This window comes from Bos javanicus, chromosome 18, assembly GCF_032452875.1.
Source record: "Bos javanicus breed banteng chromosome 18, ARS-OSU_banteng_1.0, whole genome shotgun sequence".
NCBI classification, from domain to species: Eukaryota; Metazoa; Chordata; class Mammalia; order Artiodactyla; family Bovidae; genus Bos; species Bos javanicus.
In genome coordinates this window covers 58,140,501-58,156,809 of record NC_083885.1, presented here as the reverse complement: position 1 = coordinate 58,156,809, position 16,309 = coordinate 58,140,501, and the positions used below count along the sequence as shown (strand labels likewise).

At 41.3% G+C, this 16,309-nt stretch overlaps 1 protein-coding gene across 17 annotated transcripts in view; it reads right to left on the bottom strand.

Moving 5' to 3' along the window:
- Window positions 1-2,758: 2,758 nt before the first annotated feature.
- Window positions 2,759-16,309, bottom strand: part of LOC133229693 (zinc finger protein 350) — a 32,207-nt gene continuing 18,656 nt past the window's right edge. For 8 of the 17 annotated variants that reach the window (XM_061386400.1, XM_061386388.1, XM_061386391.1 and 5 more), the window contains 5 exons: window positions 14,751-14,904; window positions 11,837-12,016; window positions 7,646-7,772; window positions 5,887-5,973; window positions 2,759-2,958 (listed from right to left, as the gene is read on the bottom strand). The gene's annotated coding sequence lies outside the window, so the exon portion shown is untranslated. Of the gene's footprint in view, window positions 2,959-5,886; window positions 5,974-7,645; window positions 7,773-10,371; window positions 10,453-11,252; window positions 11,325-11,836; window positions 12,017-14,750; window positions 14,905-16,309 lie in introns of all 17 variants that reach the window. The other 9 variants (XM_061386389.1, XM_061386399.1, XM_061386401.1 and 6 more) reach the window with 6 other exon arrangements.

Here is a 16,309-nt window from a genome sequence, read left to right as displayed (position 1 = left end):
CTAAGAAGGCCCTCAAAGATGTACAACTCTCCCACTGTGTGTGGGCTGGCCAAGCAACTTGCTTCTAAAAGAATCTAACAAAGGTGACCAAACATTTAGATATAATAGGTACAATGTGACACTGCCTATGAACCATCATCAGGTGAGTTATGGAGTCATCCCCTAGCAATGCAAAAGAGTTCAAGTCCTTCTCTCTCAAACTACACATTAAGGACTTCCTTGGCAGTCCAGAGGTTAAGACTCCATGCTTCCACTGCAGGGGGCATGGGTTTGATCCCTGGTCAGGGAAGTTTCACAAGCCATGGGGGTGCAGCCAAACAATGAAAACACACACAAACACATATTAAGGGTGTTAATCTGATAGAAAATGAGGGTAGTTTTACGTCAACAAGTTTCCAAATTTCCACTGCAATCACAAGCTTATCTCCTTTATGAGATTAGCTGTCATTCTGCTAAAGGTTCTACACATTTCGTGTATCCATAGACATTTATTTCTGACACATGATGAGGAACAATCTTATTAAAAACCTTATTGTTTTCACTAGTGTGCAAATTAGGTGACTTGGCAGGTTGGGGGTGTTCAGATCCTGCACATTCCAAATAAAGGACTGGCTTTTGACCAGCACCTGAGAGGGAACCTCCAAGCCCTTGGAACTGCCTGCCTGCCAAGAGCGTCTTTGCATACCTGGGGTCTTAACCATGTCATACAGTTTATGCCAGCAATATGATTTTTGCTGAACACTTGCTTTTGTTTGCCTGGGGGTCTCTGGGCCATGCTGTATTGGTTTGACTTCAAGAAGGCTAGAGCTTGAAAAGCTAAAGTCAGTCATGTGGTTTCCCCATGCTGGCATAAGGAGCATCCTTACTGACCCCCCAAGTCCCCGGGCACTAAGGCTCAGGTGAGTTTCTCTGGCTGGCAATATGCAGATGAGCTGTCACATCATTGCTGGCAGAATTACATGCAGTCCATACAACTCCGCTGGGAGGACAATGGATGTACCTGGTTTCTCCTAAGGTCTGCCTTAAGCACCTTTTAAATTTGCTAATCTGTAACTTTTCACTGTCACAACCTGTAATCATAAGTATAGCAGCTTTTGGGTTTTTGAGTTTTTGAGGTTTTGGGGGGGCTTTTTAGTTTTTGAGTCAGTGATTTCAGAGAATAATCAAACATGAGGGTGGTCTTATGGACTGGACATATTTGCCCTCCCAAAATTTCTTTCTGATGTGAATTTATGATGCTTTTAAAGTGAAGCTTGCTACAGTTCAACCTACTAAGAGCTGCTGATATTTAATGAGACATATCTTTGTACTGGGCTCTCCTTAGTGGCTCAGATGGTAAAGAATCTGCCTGCAATGGGAGAGACCCAGGCTTGATCCCTGGGTTGGGAAAATGCCGTGCAGAAGGGATTAGCAACCCACTCCAGTATTCTTGCCTGGAGAATCCCATGGACAGAGGAGCCTGGCAGGCTGCAGTCCATGGGGTCACAAAGAGTCAGCCACAACTGAGCGACTAACACTGACTGACTGACCTTTCCACTATCGCTATATTCATTAGCATTCTCTCAGTGAGAGTTTTCAACTACATAAAAAGCTAAACTTTGCTCCAAAGCCTTGTCCATATTGAATGCACTCCTCCTCACATGTTTCCTGTGACATAAAAGAAGACATAATTGGTAACTGAAGGCAGTACCACATTAACTACATTCATGAGGTTCCTCTCCTGTGAAAACTCTCTGCCATCTCCTGAAGGGACACATCTGGCCACAGGCTCTCCCACAAGAACCACATTCCCTTGGGCAAGGAACCCGTAGATGTTTAATGATGCCTGCACTGCCATAGCAGGCCCCTGCATTGTCACTGCCTCAACAGAGGTTTTCTCCTGTTTAGGTTCTGTGGTACATGAGTCATGGCTCTCTAAAGAATCCTTTTCCACCTTGACTGAATCGACACCTTTCTCTTTTGTATGAGTTCTCTTATGTTTAGTGAGGAAGGACTTGTGGCAGAAGGCTTTCCCACAGCTGCTGCACCCATGGGGCTTCTCTCCCGTATGGACTCTCTGGTGTCTGCTAAGTATGGACTTCGTGGAGTAGCTTTTCCCACACACGTTGCATTTGTGGCACTTCTCTTCTGTATGACCTCTTTGATGTCTAACAAGATTTGACTTCTGAAAATAGGCTTTTCCACACTCACTGCATTCATAGGGAGGATTTCCAGTGTGAAATATTTGATGTGCAACGAGACATGGCTTGTGACTGAAGGCTTTACCACACTCTTTGCATCTATAGGGCTTCTCTCCAGTATGAATTTGCTGATGTATAAGGAAGTTAACCTTCTGGATGAAGCCTTTCCCACATTCACAGCACATATAGGGTTTCTCTCCCGTGTGAGTTTTCTGATGTACAAGGAGCTGAGACTTCCTGGAGAAGGTTTTCCCACACTCACCGCACACGTGGGGTTTTACTCCTCGTTCAACTTGCATGTGTATATTAAGCTCTGCCTTCCTGCAGAAGGCTTTACCACATTTAAGGCATTTATATGGCTTCTCTCCTGTATGTGTTCTCTGGTGTATAGTGAGTTGAGACTTTTTGATGAAGGTTTTACCACCTTCCATACATTCATGTTTCTTTTTCAATCTGATGTATACTGAGTTTTGAATTGGTGCAGAGAATGTTTCCATGTTTATTGCATTTAATTAGTGTAATGTTTTTCATGCTTACTATGAAGAAATAATTTCTCTTATTTATTAAACTTGTCAGGATTCTTTGCTATGGAGTTTTTATTCTGGTTAACTAAATCTAAATTAGAGTTCAGTATGTCAAACATCATGGCTTTGCCTTAAAGTAACAAGATTTCCATGCAGACAAAAAATATTTCCCAAAGAACTGAGTTCATGGCCTCTTTCCATATTTTTATGCTTGTATTGGATTTCCAAGGATTGCTGCATAGGATCACCAACTTCTAGAAAGAAAATAAATTTTCACAATTAGGTTATGCAATAAAACTGCTTCTAAAATGAAATGGTTTGGGCTAGCTCTCTGTGACAGTTATGTCATATGAAAAAAATCATTAAGTGTAAATTTACTTCTTGAAAATGGGGGGAAACACAATAAGGCCATAACATCTTAAAAAAAAAAAAAACGATACAGAATCAGTGGCAGACAATTCTCAATTAGTAAAGTTTTTGGTGCTCTCCAAAGAGATCCTTGCAAAACCAGCAAAAGAGGACAAAATAGAAATGTGTGTCATTAACACAAAATAAAATAAGTTAGAAAGACATCTGATCTAACATGAGGGAGGATGTATCCATTCTCTCCCACAATGTTTATTGAACGTCTAATATGTATCATGTGCTGTCATAGCATCTGAATACACACCAAAGAGAAACACATTTTATGCATTCCCCTGGGCAAAAGAGGACAAAATGGAAGCAAAGAAATAAGACAACTTCACACTGAAAAGTGGTTCCCAGCACATGAAAAAGAACAATGGGAAACAGGTAATTACCTGTGAGGAAATAAAAGGTGAGCCAAGAAACTAGGAATAAAAATTAAGCAGCTTCATGTAAGTAACTTCATGTTTCATTCAAGTATGACAGCAATGCAAAAGCCTTGACAAAAGAAAGGTTTGGGCCAGGTCAAGAAATAGAAAGGTAGCCAGTGGGCCCTGAATAGAACAGTTACATAGGGAAAAGGAAAACTTAAAGTTCAAAAGGTAGACAGAAGTCATACTATGTAGATCTGGTAGAAGAATCTGAATTTAATGCTAAGACTAGTGACAAGCCACTAGAAGCTCTGAGGAGGTGGGGGGTTCTAATTTATATTTCCAAAAGACTGCCAACTTCTGCATGGATAGTGACAGGAGAGGAAGAAGTGTGGGAGAGAAAGTTAATGAAGTAATCAGGCAAGAGACAACAGTGGCTTGGTCTGGAGCAACAACAGCGTCCATGTGGACAAGTCGAAGAACTCAAGGCACATCTAGGAGAAGGAAAACACAACATACAGTGTTGAATTCAATGAAAGTAAAAAGGAGGAATTAAGGATTTTCCTCAGGTATTTGGCCTAAATGACTAGCATTTCCAGCTTAAGTTGGTGAGGAACACCAGGGAGACAGATTTTTAATGTAGGAAAATCCGTGTGTATTTTGACACAAACATTCTGAGGTGGGTATCTGAGTACAGACATAAAGAACTCAACTGGAAAGAGGAATTTGGAGAAGATTTTGGTTAGAGGACAAATTGGGATTATCTGTATGGGCATAGACTCAGAGATATTCCAGGTTCAGTTCCAGACCTCCACAATAAAGCAAGTATTGCAATAAAGCTAGTGACATGAATTTGTTTCCCAGTGCATATAAAAGTTATGTTTACACAATACTGTAGTCTGTTAAGTGTGCAATAGCATTATGTCTAAAACAGAGTACATATCTTATTTAAAAATACTTTCTCATTAAAAATTGCTAACCGTCATCTGAGCCTTCTATGAGTTGTAGAAGTAACATCAAAGATCATGGATTACCAATCAGCATAACAAACATAATAATAATGAAAAAGTTTGAAATATGGAGAGAATTACCAAAATATGAGAAAGACACAAAGTGAGCAAATGCTGTTGGAAAAAATGATGCCAAAAGATTTGCTTGACACAGAGCTGCCACAAACCTTCAATTCAATTTGGTTTTTTCGGCTGCACCACACAACTTGCAAGGGATCTTAGTTCCCTGACCAGGGATCTAGTCTGGTCCGTACCCACTGCAGTGGAAGCATGGAGTCCTAACCACACGACTGCCGATGAATTCCCTCTTTGGGTAATATTTCTATACAAACACAGCTCATTTTATTGTATTTTGCTTTATTGTACTTTGCAGATAGTGCGTTTTTTGTGTTTTTTGTTTGTTTGTTTGTTTGTTTTAACAACTGAAGGTTTTGTGAGGACTTCCCTGATGGTCCAGTGGTTAAGACTCTGAGCTTCCACTGTAGGGGACACAGGTTTGATCCCTGATTTGGAAACTAAGATCCTGTGTGCTGTGCAGCACAGACAAAAAACAGAGGAAAAAAAAAAAAAAAAATATCCAGCAAATATATGAAGAAATCAGCAAAGTATGCATGAGGGTTATAGTTTGATTTCAGGTGAGGCCTAAAATTGTGAATTTTTTTTTTTTTTTTACTTGACTGAATTCATTTCAGTCTATGTGGGAGGCATAATTCTTTCTGAAAATTACAATACTTATAGCTCTTCTCACAATTTTATTAAAAAAAATTTCAAACATACAAACTGAATGAATTACACAGTGAACAGCTATATACCCACCTCTTTGATTCGACAGTTAACATGTTGCTACATTTGCTTTATCTCATATTTGCCCATCCAGAATGAATAAACAGGCAGATGTACACTAAAAGACCAAGTTGCCATAAGAACACAGCATTCAGGGTGGGGCTGAATGTTAGGAAGGGAAATCAATATTACCTGAGGTTCACTAGTCAGGAGATGATGGTGAATTTGAAGTTCTCTCTTTGCAGAGAGGCATGGAAGCCTGAATTTTCAAAGCAAGGTAAGAGGAAGGAACAAGCAGTGGTACTACGGCAGTCAATGAAGAAGGGAAAAACTTGAGAATCCATAGAAATTTTAAAAATCTAAGCAAAGCAAATCAAGACTCTAGACGAAATAAATCAGTATGAAATCCAGAGGTGAAAACATGAGTATTTTCCTCTAAATGATTAAGTAATGAATATTAACATAGGAGAGGAATCCTTAGAGGCTCTGTTGAGATACTGTCAAAGTTTAGAAACTAGAAGATGAGTCACCATAACACGATTTTAAAGGTGTGAGGCCTTCACGGATCTAGGAATTTACTTCTTTTCTACCTGGATGCTTCTCATTCACTTACCTGGATCATGGATATTTCCCCTTTCTATCCATGGTTTGCCTCCTTGCTTCAACTTGAAGATTTCAATTGGTTTGGGACTTTGATACCCTATTCACAAAAAAATAACATACTATTTAGCAAAATCTTTGGGCATGAAATCTAAACACTGTTCAATGATCCCATTTATATTAACAGATTATGCAGCTACACCTTGGAAGTAGCTTTCCCCTTGGAGTAGCAAAAACTTGAGAATCCATAGAAAGGAAAAAAAAAATCTAAGCAAAACAAATCAAGATCCTAGATGAAATAAATCTGTCTGAGGCCTAAGAGGAGACTAAGAATCTATCATTTATAAAAATTCAAGTCATATGTATGGGTCAACAAATTCTGGTCAGTGACTGTAACTAAGACATTACACTTTCACACTTTGAGATTGTTATTCATTCAGAATAAAGTGCTCTTACAAAACAGTTTTCAAGAAGTAAAGGAAAACTTCAAAAATATGATAGCAAACGTGTTTTGTACCACTACATTTTAAAAATTAAAATTACTTAAAAATATTCATCTCATGAATGTCTCATCCTTTTGACATTTCTATTTTTATGTATCTTTTATAGTAGGTACGGACTTCCCTGGTGGCTCAGACAGTAAAGAATCTGTCTGCAATGTAGGTGACCTGGGTTTGATCCCTGGGTTGGGAAGATCCCCTAGAGAAGGAAATGGCAACCCACTCCAGTATTCTTGACTGGAGAATTCCATGGACAGAGAAGCCTCGTGGGCTAGTCCATGGAGTCACAGAGTCGGATACCACTGAGTGATTAACTCTTCCTTACTTATAATACATATAATAAATTTAGCAGAATACCTACATAATCGATTATACATATATATATATATAGAGAGAGAGAAATATATATATATATATATATATACTCAGAGAAGGCAATGGCACCCCACTCTAGTACTCTTGCCTGGAAAATCCCATGGGCGGAGGAGCCTGGTAGGCTGCAGTCCATGGGGTTGCAAAGAGTCGGACACGACTGAGCGACTTCACTTTCACTTTTCACTTTCCTGCATTGGAGAAGGAAATGGCAACCCACTCCAGTGTTCTTGCCTGGAGAATCCCAGGGACGGCAGAGCCTGGTGGGCTGCAGTCTATGGGGTCGCACAGAGTCGGACACAACTGAAGCGACTTAGCAGTAGCAGTAGCATATATATATACTGGGCTTCCCTGGTGGCTCAGTGGTAAAGAATCCACTTGCCAATGTAGAAGACACGGGTTTGATCACTGGTCCGGAAAGATTCCACATGCTGAGGAGCAACTAAGCCCATGTGCCACAACTACGGAGCCTGTGTTTTTGAACCCAGGAACTGCAACTACTGAAGCCTCCATGCCCTAGAAACCTCCACACAAGAGAAGCCACTGCAATGAGAAGTCTGTGCACTGCAACTAGAGAGTAGTCCCCACTGCCTAGAGAAAAGCCCACACAGCAAAGAGCAAGCACAGCCATAAATAAATAAATAATATATATATATATAGTGTGTGTGTGTGCTGAAAAAAAAAAAACAATAAATAAATGTGGTCTTTAAAAAAAAAAAATATGTTACAGAAACAATAGGCAGCCCACACAGCCTGCAGTATTTGCTATCTGGTCCTTTGTAGAAGTCTAACAATCTGTTTCACACCATTCATACTTCAGATATCTGAAATCATTCCACAACTGAGAAAGGAAAGACTGCTGACTTGACACACTAAGTGGCACAGAGGAACAGTCCTCACCCACAGACAGCAGGTTGCGATAGTTCTCCCACATCACGTCCTAGTACAGGTCCTTCTGAGCAGGGTCTAGCAGACTCCACTCCTCCCAGGTGAACTCCACAGCCACATCTTCAAATAATAACAATCCCTGTAGTAACAAATTCTTCTTTAATCTGGGGTGATTCCTTGATGGTTTGGAAGAGATGTATAGAAATCTAATCATTTCTACTGTGTAGGCTGTATCCATATATGTGATATATTATCCACTGTGGAAGAATGGAAAATCTTATACAGACATCCTGTTACTCTAATTCAGCCACCCATTCGCTCAATCATTCAGAAGGTTTTCTGAAACATGGCCTTTAAAACCTCTTTTAACCTTGACACATGTGCCAACTGTGTGCATATGTGCGTACACTGTATGTGCAGGTGATATCCAAATGAACACTCATGTTCTTACCCTCAAGAAGCCTTCACAGTCCACAAGTTAAACAGAAACAACAAGCACTAGAATTAAACATGAAAAACCTGATGATGCTGGAACTGTAAGACACTGAAATATAGACAATGTTTAATGCGTGCAAAGGCGTAACAGTCTTAAAGATGAGAGGGCTAACTTGAAGAAACAAAGATCAATTTAAAGCAAGGAATCCAGAAACTGAAAATAGGAATTTCAATTTATAGACTGACTACCAATTAGATGAACCAGAGATCAAATTGCCAACATCTGCTGGATCAAGGGAAAAGCAAGAGAGTTCCAGAAAAACTTTCTGCTTTATTGACTATGCCAAAGCCTTTGACTGTGTGGATCACAACAAACTGTGGAAAATTCTGAAAGAGATGGGAATACCAGACCACCTGACCTACCTCTTGAGAAACCTATATGCAGGTCAGGAAGCAACAGTTAGAATTGGACATGGAACAACAGACTGGTCCCAAATAGGAAAAGGACTACGTCAAGGCCATATATGGTCACCCTGCTTATTTAACTTCTATGCAGAGTACATCGTGAGAGATGCTGGGCTGGAAGAAGCACAAGCTGGAATCAAGATTTCTGGGAGAAATATCAATAACCTCAGATATGCAGATGACACCACCCTTATGGCAGAAAGTGAAGAGGAACTAAAAAGCCTCTTGATGAAAGTGAAAGAGGAGAGTGAAAAAGTTGGCTTAAAGCTCAACATTCAGAAAACGAAGATCATGGCATCCAGTCCCATCACTTCATGGCAAATAGATGGGGAAACAGTAGAAACAGTGTCAGACTTTATTTTTTGGGGCTCCAAAATCACTGCAGATGGTGACGGCAGCCATGAAATTAAAAGACACCTACTCCTTGGAAGGAAAGTTATGACCAACCTAGACAGCATATTCAAAAGCAGAGACATTACTTTGCCAACAAAGGTTCGTCTAGTCAAGGCTATGGTTTTTCCTGTGGTCATGTATGGATGTGAGAGTTGGACTGTGAAGAAGGCTGAGCGCTGAAATAATTGATGCTTTTGAACTGTGGTGTTGGAGAAGACTCTTGAGAGTCCCTTGGACTGCAAGGAGATCCAACCAGTCCATTCTAAAGGAGATCAGTCCTGGGTGTTCATTGGAAGCACTGATGCTAAAGCTGAAACTCCAATACTTTGGCCACCTCATGTGAAGAGTTGACTCATTGGAAAAGACTCTGATGCTGGGAGGGATTGGGGGCAGGAGGAGAAGGGGGCGACAGAGGATGAGATGGCTGGATGGTATCACTGACTCAATGGACATGAGTTTGAGTGAACTCCAGGAGTTGGTGATGGACAGGGAGGCCTGGCGTGCTGCAATTCATGGGGTTGCAAAGAGTCAGACACGACTGAGCGACTGAACTGAACCAATTAGATATAACACAGAAGTGAACTGGACAACAGATCTGAAGTGCAAAAGACAATGGAAAATGCAAAATGAGGTTGAGAGATATGAAGGACATAATGAGAATGTTGAATTTACACCTATTCTGAATCTGAGAGAACAAAAATCTGAGGGAAGGTAATAATCAAAGATATAAAGGCAGATTATATTTTAGAAGTGGTAAAAGACAAAACCTCAGAATGAGAGAACTCAAGAATGCCAAGCAGGAGGAAAAAGAGATCCACGGCTATACACACAGAGAGGTAAAACTGCAGAACACCAAACTCAAAGGGAAAATTCAAAAATATCCAAAGGGAAACTACATATACATAACAAAAGAATAACCAGTATGATTTATTGCCTCTAAGTTCTCAACAGCAGGGATGACTTCCCTGTTGTTCCAGTGGCTGCTACTGCTGCTAAGTCACTTCAGTCGTGTCCAACTCTGTGCGACCCCACAGACGGCAGCCCACCAGGCTCCGCTGCCCCTGGGATTCTCCAGGCAAGAACACTGGAGTGGGTTGCCATTTCCTTCTCCAATGCATGAAAGTGAAGAGTGAAAGTGAAGTCACTCAGTCGTGTCCAACTCTTTGCGACCCCATGGACTGCAGCCTACCAGGCTCCTCTGTCCATGGGATTTTCCAGGCAAGAGTGCTGGAGTGGGTTGCCATTGCCTTCTCCGGTTCCAGTGGCTAAGGCTCCACATTTCCAATGCAGGGGGCCTGGTTCAATCCCTGGCCAGGGAACTAGGTCTCACATGCCACAACTGAAAGAGACCATACACTGCAACTAAGACCAAACACAGCCAAATAAATAATTTATTAAAACTTCAGTGCCAGGAAAAGATATACCTTACTGAGGAAATGACCTACCTTCTCTGCACAAAAACACAAATCACATAATGCTTTGTATTTCTCTTGTTGGCACTGGCTTCCAAAATTATTGGAGATAATCTGGTAGAGCAACAAATGAGAATGAAAAAGCTGACTTAAAACTCAACATTCAGAAAACTAAGATCACAGCATCCAGTCCCATCACTTCATGGCAAATAGATGGGGAAACAGTAGAAACAGTGTCAGACTTTATTTTGGGGGGCTCCAAAATCACTGCAGATGGTGATTGTAGCCATGAAATTAAAAGACACCTACTCCTTGGAAGGAAGGTTATGACCAACCTAGACAGCATATTCAAAAGCAGAGACATTACTTTGCCAACAAAGGTTCGTCTAGTCAAGGCTATGGTTTTTCCTGTGGTCATGTATGGATGTGAGAGCTGGACTGTGAAGAAAGCTGAGTGCCAAAGAATTGATGCTTTTGAACTGTGGTGTTGGAGAAGACTCTTGAGAGTCCCTTGGACTGCAAGGAGATCCAACCAGTCCATTCTAAAGGAGGTCAGTCCTGGGTGTTCTTTGGAAGGACTGATGCTAAAGCTGAAACTCCAATACTTTGGCCACTTGATGCGAAGAGTTAACTCATTTGAAAAGACCCTGATGCTGGGAAAGACTGAAGACAGGAGAAGGGGACAACAGAGGATGAGATGGTTGGATGGCATCACCGACTCAACGGACATGAGTTTGGGTAAACTCCAGGAGTTGGTGATGGAGAGGGAGGCCTGGTGTGCTGCAATTCATGGGGTCACAAAGAGTCGGACATGACTGAGCAACCGAACTGAACTGAACTGAATGGTTTTTCCTAGTCATATACAGATATGAGAGTTAGACTATACAAAAGGCTGAGTCCTTAAGAATTGATACCTTCCAATTGTGGTGCTGCAGAATACTCTTGAGAGTCCCTTGGATTTTCCAAGGAGATCAAACCAGTCAATCCTAAAAGAAAGCAACCTTGAATATTCACTGGAAGGACTGATGCTGAAGGTCCAATACTTTGGCCACCACACGCAAAGAGCTGACTCATTGGGAAAGATTGAGGGCAGGAGGAGAAGGGGGCAACAGAGGATGAGATGGTTGGATAGCATCACTGACTCAATGGACATGAGTTTGAGCAAACTCTGGGAGACAGTGAAGGACAGGGAGGCCTGTGTACACAGCAGACCATGGGGTCATAAAGAGTCAGACACGACTTAGTTACTGAATAACAACACAAATAACCCCTAGGGTCTTACAGTCTTTTAATTAATATTCTGACGTTAAAAATTCTGAGCAGATTCTCTGACGTGCATTCCCCCCTATTTCAAATTTACCTTGACATAGACATTATGGTTGATATTTTTCTTGAGATTCAGGCTCTTAAAAATGTGTCATTTTCCAATAAATCAATTTTTATAAGCCTCTACAAATACAACATGAAAGAAAGGAGGGAGTAAACATGTCAAACTCACCTGGTCCATGGTCATTTTCTCCTGTTCTTCAAAAATGACTGGAACTGGGATCCTTCTGTTTTTCCAGATTGTCACTCAAATCCTGATCACAGACCTCACATCTCAAATTAACGTATCCCCGGAAGTGATCCTTTCCTGGTCCTGGAACTTCGTTCTCCTTACTTCACTTGATTCTAAGGACTTAAAAACAAACTCACTTTACTTTTCCTGGAGTATAATTGCTTTACAATGCTGTGTAAATTTCTCTTGTACAGCAAAGTGAATGAGGGACACACATGCGTATATCCCCATCTCCTTAGAGTGCGTTTCCATTTAGGTCACCACAGAGCACTGAGTAGATTTCCCTGTGCTATATAGTAGGTTCTCATTAGTTATCTAATCAATAGTGTATTTCATAGTGATATCATAGTATTAATAGTATATACATGCCAAGCCCAGTCCAAAAGCCAATTCACTTCAATCTGTACATTCCCCTGGAAATCCCATGGACAGAAAAGCCTAGTGGGCTACAGTCCAGCTACAGTCCCTGGGGTTGCAAAGAGTCAGACAGGACTGAGGGACTAAAACACCACAACTACTGGGCCATACCCCTTGCTGGTGTTCTTAAAGGTGCTGTGACAGGCAGAGTCATGGCCCCCACACAGATATCCACATTCTAACCTCTGGAAGCTGTGAATATGTTACACCACATGGCAAAGGGGAATGGACTTGTTAATGAAATTACAGTTGCTAAAAAGATGACCTACTAATCCAAAGATTCCCTGGATTATTCAGGTAGGCCCAATGTAACCAAATGGGCCCTTATGCGTGGAAGAAAGCAAAGGGACCAGAGAGAGATGTGATGTGATAAGAACTCAACATGCTGTTTCTGGCTTTGGAGATGGGGAGAAAGGGAACCAGGAGCCAAGGAGCATGGACAGACTCGAGAAGCTTGAAAAGACAAAGAAATAGTTTGTCCCCCACAGCCTTCAGGAAAGAACACATTCCTGCTGAGACCTTGGTTTTAGCCCCGTAAGATCCATGTTGAACTGCTAACCCATAGAACTCTAAGACAATAAATAGACTTGTGTTTACATGACTAAGTTTATGTTACTTTATCACAGATTGAAGGCAGGAGGAGAAGGGGCTGACAAAGGATGAGATGGTTGGATGGCATCACCAACTCAATGGACACAAGTTTGTATAAACTCCAGGAGATGGTGAAGGACAAGGAAGCCTGGTATGCCACAGTCCAGGGGATTGCAAAGAGTCGGACATGACTGAGCAACTGACCAACAAAATCACAGAACACAAAATCTAATATAGGTGTCCTCTAACATAAAATCCTAATTCTTGAAAGTTTCCTTTTGTTTAGAAAACCACATCTAGACCTCAAGGCAGTGCAAACACCATGAATATTAACATGCTAAGCAAATCATAAGTATTTTCTTATTTAATCCTTGCCACCAATTCAGATGTATCAAATCACTATGCTATGCTATGCTATGCTATGCTAAGTCGCTTCAGTCGTGTCCGACTCTGTGCGACCCCATAGATGGCAGCCCACCAGGCTCCGTCGTCCCTGGGATTCTCCAGGCAAGAATACTGGAGTGGGTTGCCATTTCCTTCTCCAGTGCATGAAAGAGAAAAGTGAAAGTGAAGTCGCTCAGTCGTGTCCGACTCCTAGCGACCCCATGGACTGCAGCCTACCAGGCTCCTCCACCCATGGGATTTTCCAGGCAAGAGTACTGGAGTGGGGTGCCATTGCCTTCACTAGGTTTATGTTTAAATGAAACAAGTCAAGGCTTAGAACTTAGAGATAAAGTATCTTGTGAGAGTCATTTCCTAGGCAGGTTGATAGGAAATCTAGGGGTCCCCGAGGACAGAGGGGTCTGGAATTCTCAAGGAGGAAGAAAGGACAAACTTTTTTTCTTTCTCCACATTCCTTAGGATTATATACCAATAATGTATCCTGCCTAAGGACAGTCTTTGGATTCAACCTTCTGTTATTTTAAAATGTTAATTATGGGAGTAGACCTGGTCTTTACAAGGATGTATCTTGCCTGAGGACAGTGTTATCTTAAAATGTAAATTATGGGAGTAGGTCTGATGAGGTCTTTACAACCTCCAGACATTCTTTGGATTCACTGGAGAGTATATAACTTCATTGTTAACACTAGCAAGCGGGTATTCTTTCTGCCCCCTTCTGATGCCTATGTCAGAAGCTTTCTCTATCTCCTTTATACTTTAATAAAACTTTACTACACAAAAGCTCTGAGCAATCAAACCTTGTCTCTGGCCCCGGATTGAATTCTTCTCCTCCGGGGGCCAAGAATCCCGGTGTATTCACGTGATTCAACAACAACCTTTCATCTGTCCACAGTTGCATACTTTCTCAGAGGCAGTGCTGAATTTCAAACCTGGGCTGCTTCTCTCCACAGCTCATCACCCTAACTACTTTGTACTTTCTTTACTAGACAACCTCCAAAACTTTAGTTCTCTGTAGAGCTGGCTGAAAAAGTTCACTACCCATAACATCACACTAGAAAGTAGCATACAAGCTCAGTGCATATACTAGGTGTCTGAAACAGCTCTTAGAACACTCAATGCACACACACAGAGCAACCTTCTTCCACAAAGAGAGAACTAGAACAGGAGCAAGTCCCAACACTTACTCCAAAGCAGCAAATCAAAGACAAAGACTCACATTATAAGCTCATTGATTCAGGGGGTCACCTTGAGTTTTTGTTTCCACTCCTTCTGGCCACAAATTTTTCCAAGATAATTTCCCAATAGCTTTTCTAACCCCCCAAAACCATAGACCCACCTCCATTCTACCCACCACAACTGTTCTTTGATCTCTTGTTGTTAAGGCACTAAGTCATGTCTGACTCTTTGCGACCCCATGGACTGCGGCACACCAGCCTTCCCTTACCTTCACTATCTTCCGAAGCTTGCTCAAACTCATGTCCATTGAGTCAGTGACGCCATCCAAGCAACTCATCCTCTGTCTTTGACCTCTTGGTACATGCAATTCCACTCGGTCGCCAACCTTGAATCACTTTACTCTATGCACCAGGACCAGAGATCTGGACAAGAGAAAACATATAGAACTATTTATAGGACTATCAAGGACCATCAAACTCAGGACTACTCATGGGGAGGAGAACATGAATACAACATCTCGGCCACATTCAAATTTCATAATCCCCTGTTCACGAGTCCTCCTATCCCTCCTATAATGAACAGGTAGGATTTCCTGATGATTTCTTGGCACTGCACACATTCACTTTATGGCATCACTCCTGTTTCCCTAGAAGGGCCACCTGCTTTTCCAGAAATACACACATGTACAAAGAGAAAAATATGAAGCCTTAAAGAGCAAAGTAAGCCACAGAAAGACATTTTCATAAGTTTCACAAATATCAAAGAAGCTTACTTCTTGACCACAACACAACCAAACCAGAAATGCAAACCATGGTGTATGTATATGTTTAATATGTTTGTGTTACCTTTGCTTGGAAGAGGCACCTCTTCCATACTTTTGGAATGATTTGTATAAGAGATATGGCTTCCCAGGTGGCTCAGTGGTAACGAATTGGCCTGCCAATGCAGGAGATGCAAGACAGAAATATTAATGACAAATTCAACACATACATAAAAACAGAAACCAAAACCTGCATATCCAGGGGAAAAAAATGAAAAACCTTCAAACTAAAAAGGAAATATAAATTAAAACTCTGAATCATTCAGTAGTAAATGACAACAAATCCTGTGGGTGGGTGAGAGAACCTGGATAAGCAGAGAATGGTTAACATGCTGCAGAAAAGCCTAAGTACGTAAGTCAACCCTATCCAAATTAATGTACATGTACAGTTAATGTGACTCTAGTAACCTTGCAACTGGTTCACTCACCTGGCATGACACTACTGCGCCATTAAGAAAATGTAATCATTTTATACTATGGAAATGTTTATAATTAGAAATAAAGTGATAAAACCAACATCTGTTGTATGTGCATATGTGTGCGCTGAGTTGCTCGGACATGTCCGACTCTTGCAACCCCATGGACTGTAGCCCACCAGGGTCTTCTGTTCCTGGGACGGGACTTTCCAGGCAAGAATACTGGAGTGGGTTGCCATTTCCTCCTCCAAGGGATCTTCCCCTGCCAAGGATCAAACACATCTCTTGCATCTCCTATGCTGCCAGGCGGATTCTCTACCACTGAGCCACCTGGGAAGCCATATTTCTTACACAAGTCATTCCAAAGGTATGGTAAAGGTGCCTTTTCCATCCAAAGGTAACACAAAAATATTAAACACATATATACACCATGGTTTGCATTTGAGATCAGCATTTAGGGTAAAAGAGATGTTTTTACTTGTATAGATTAAACCTGAAAGGGAATACACGAGAAACTGTGGAGTAGACTTGGAGGCAAGAGAAATAAAACACATCTTTTATAACACATCACTAGATTATATCTAACTATTT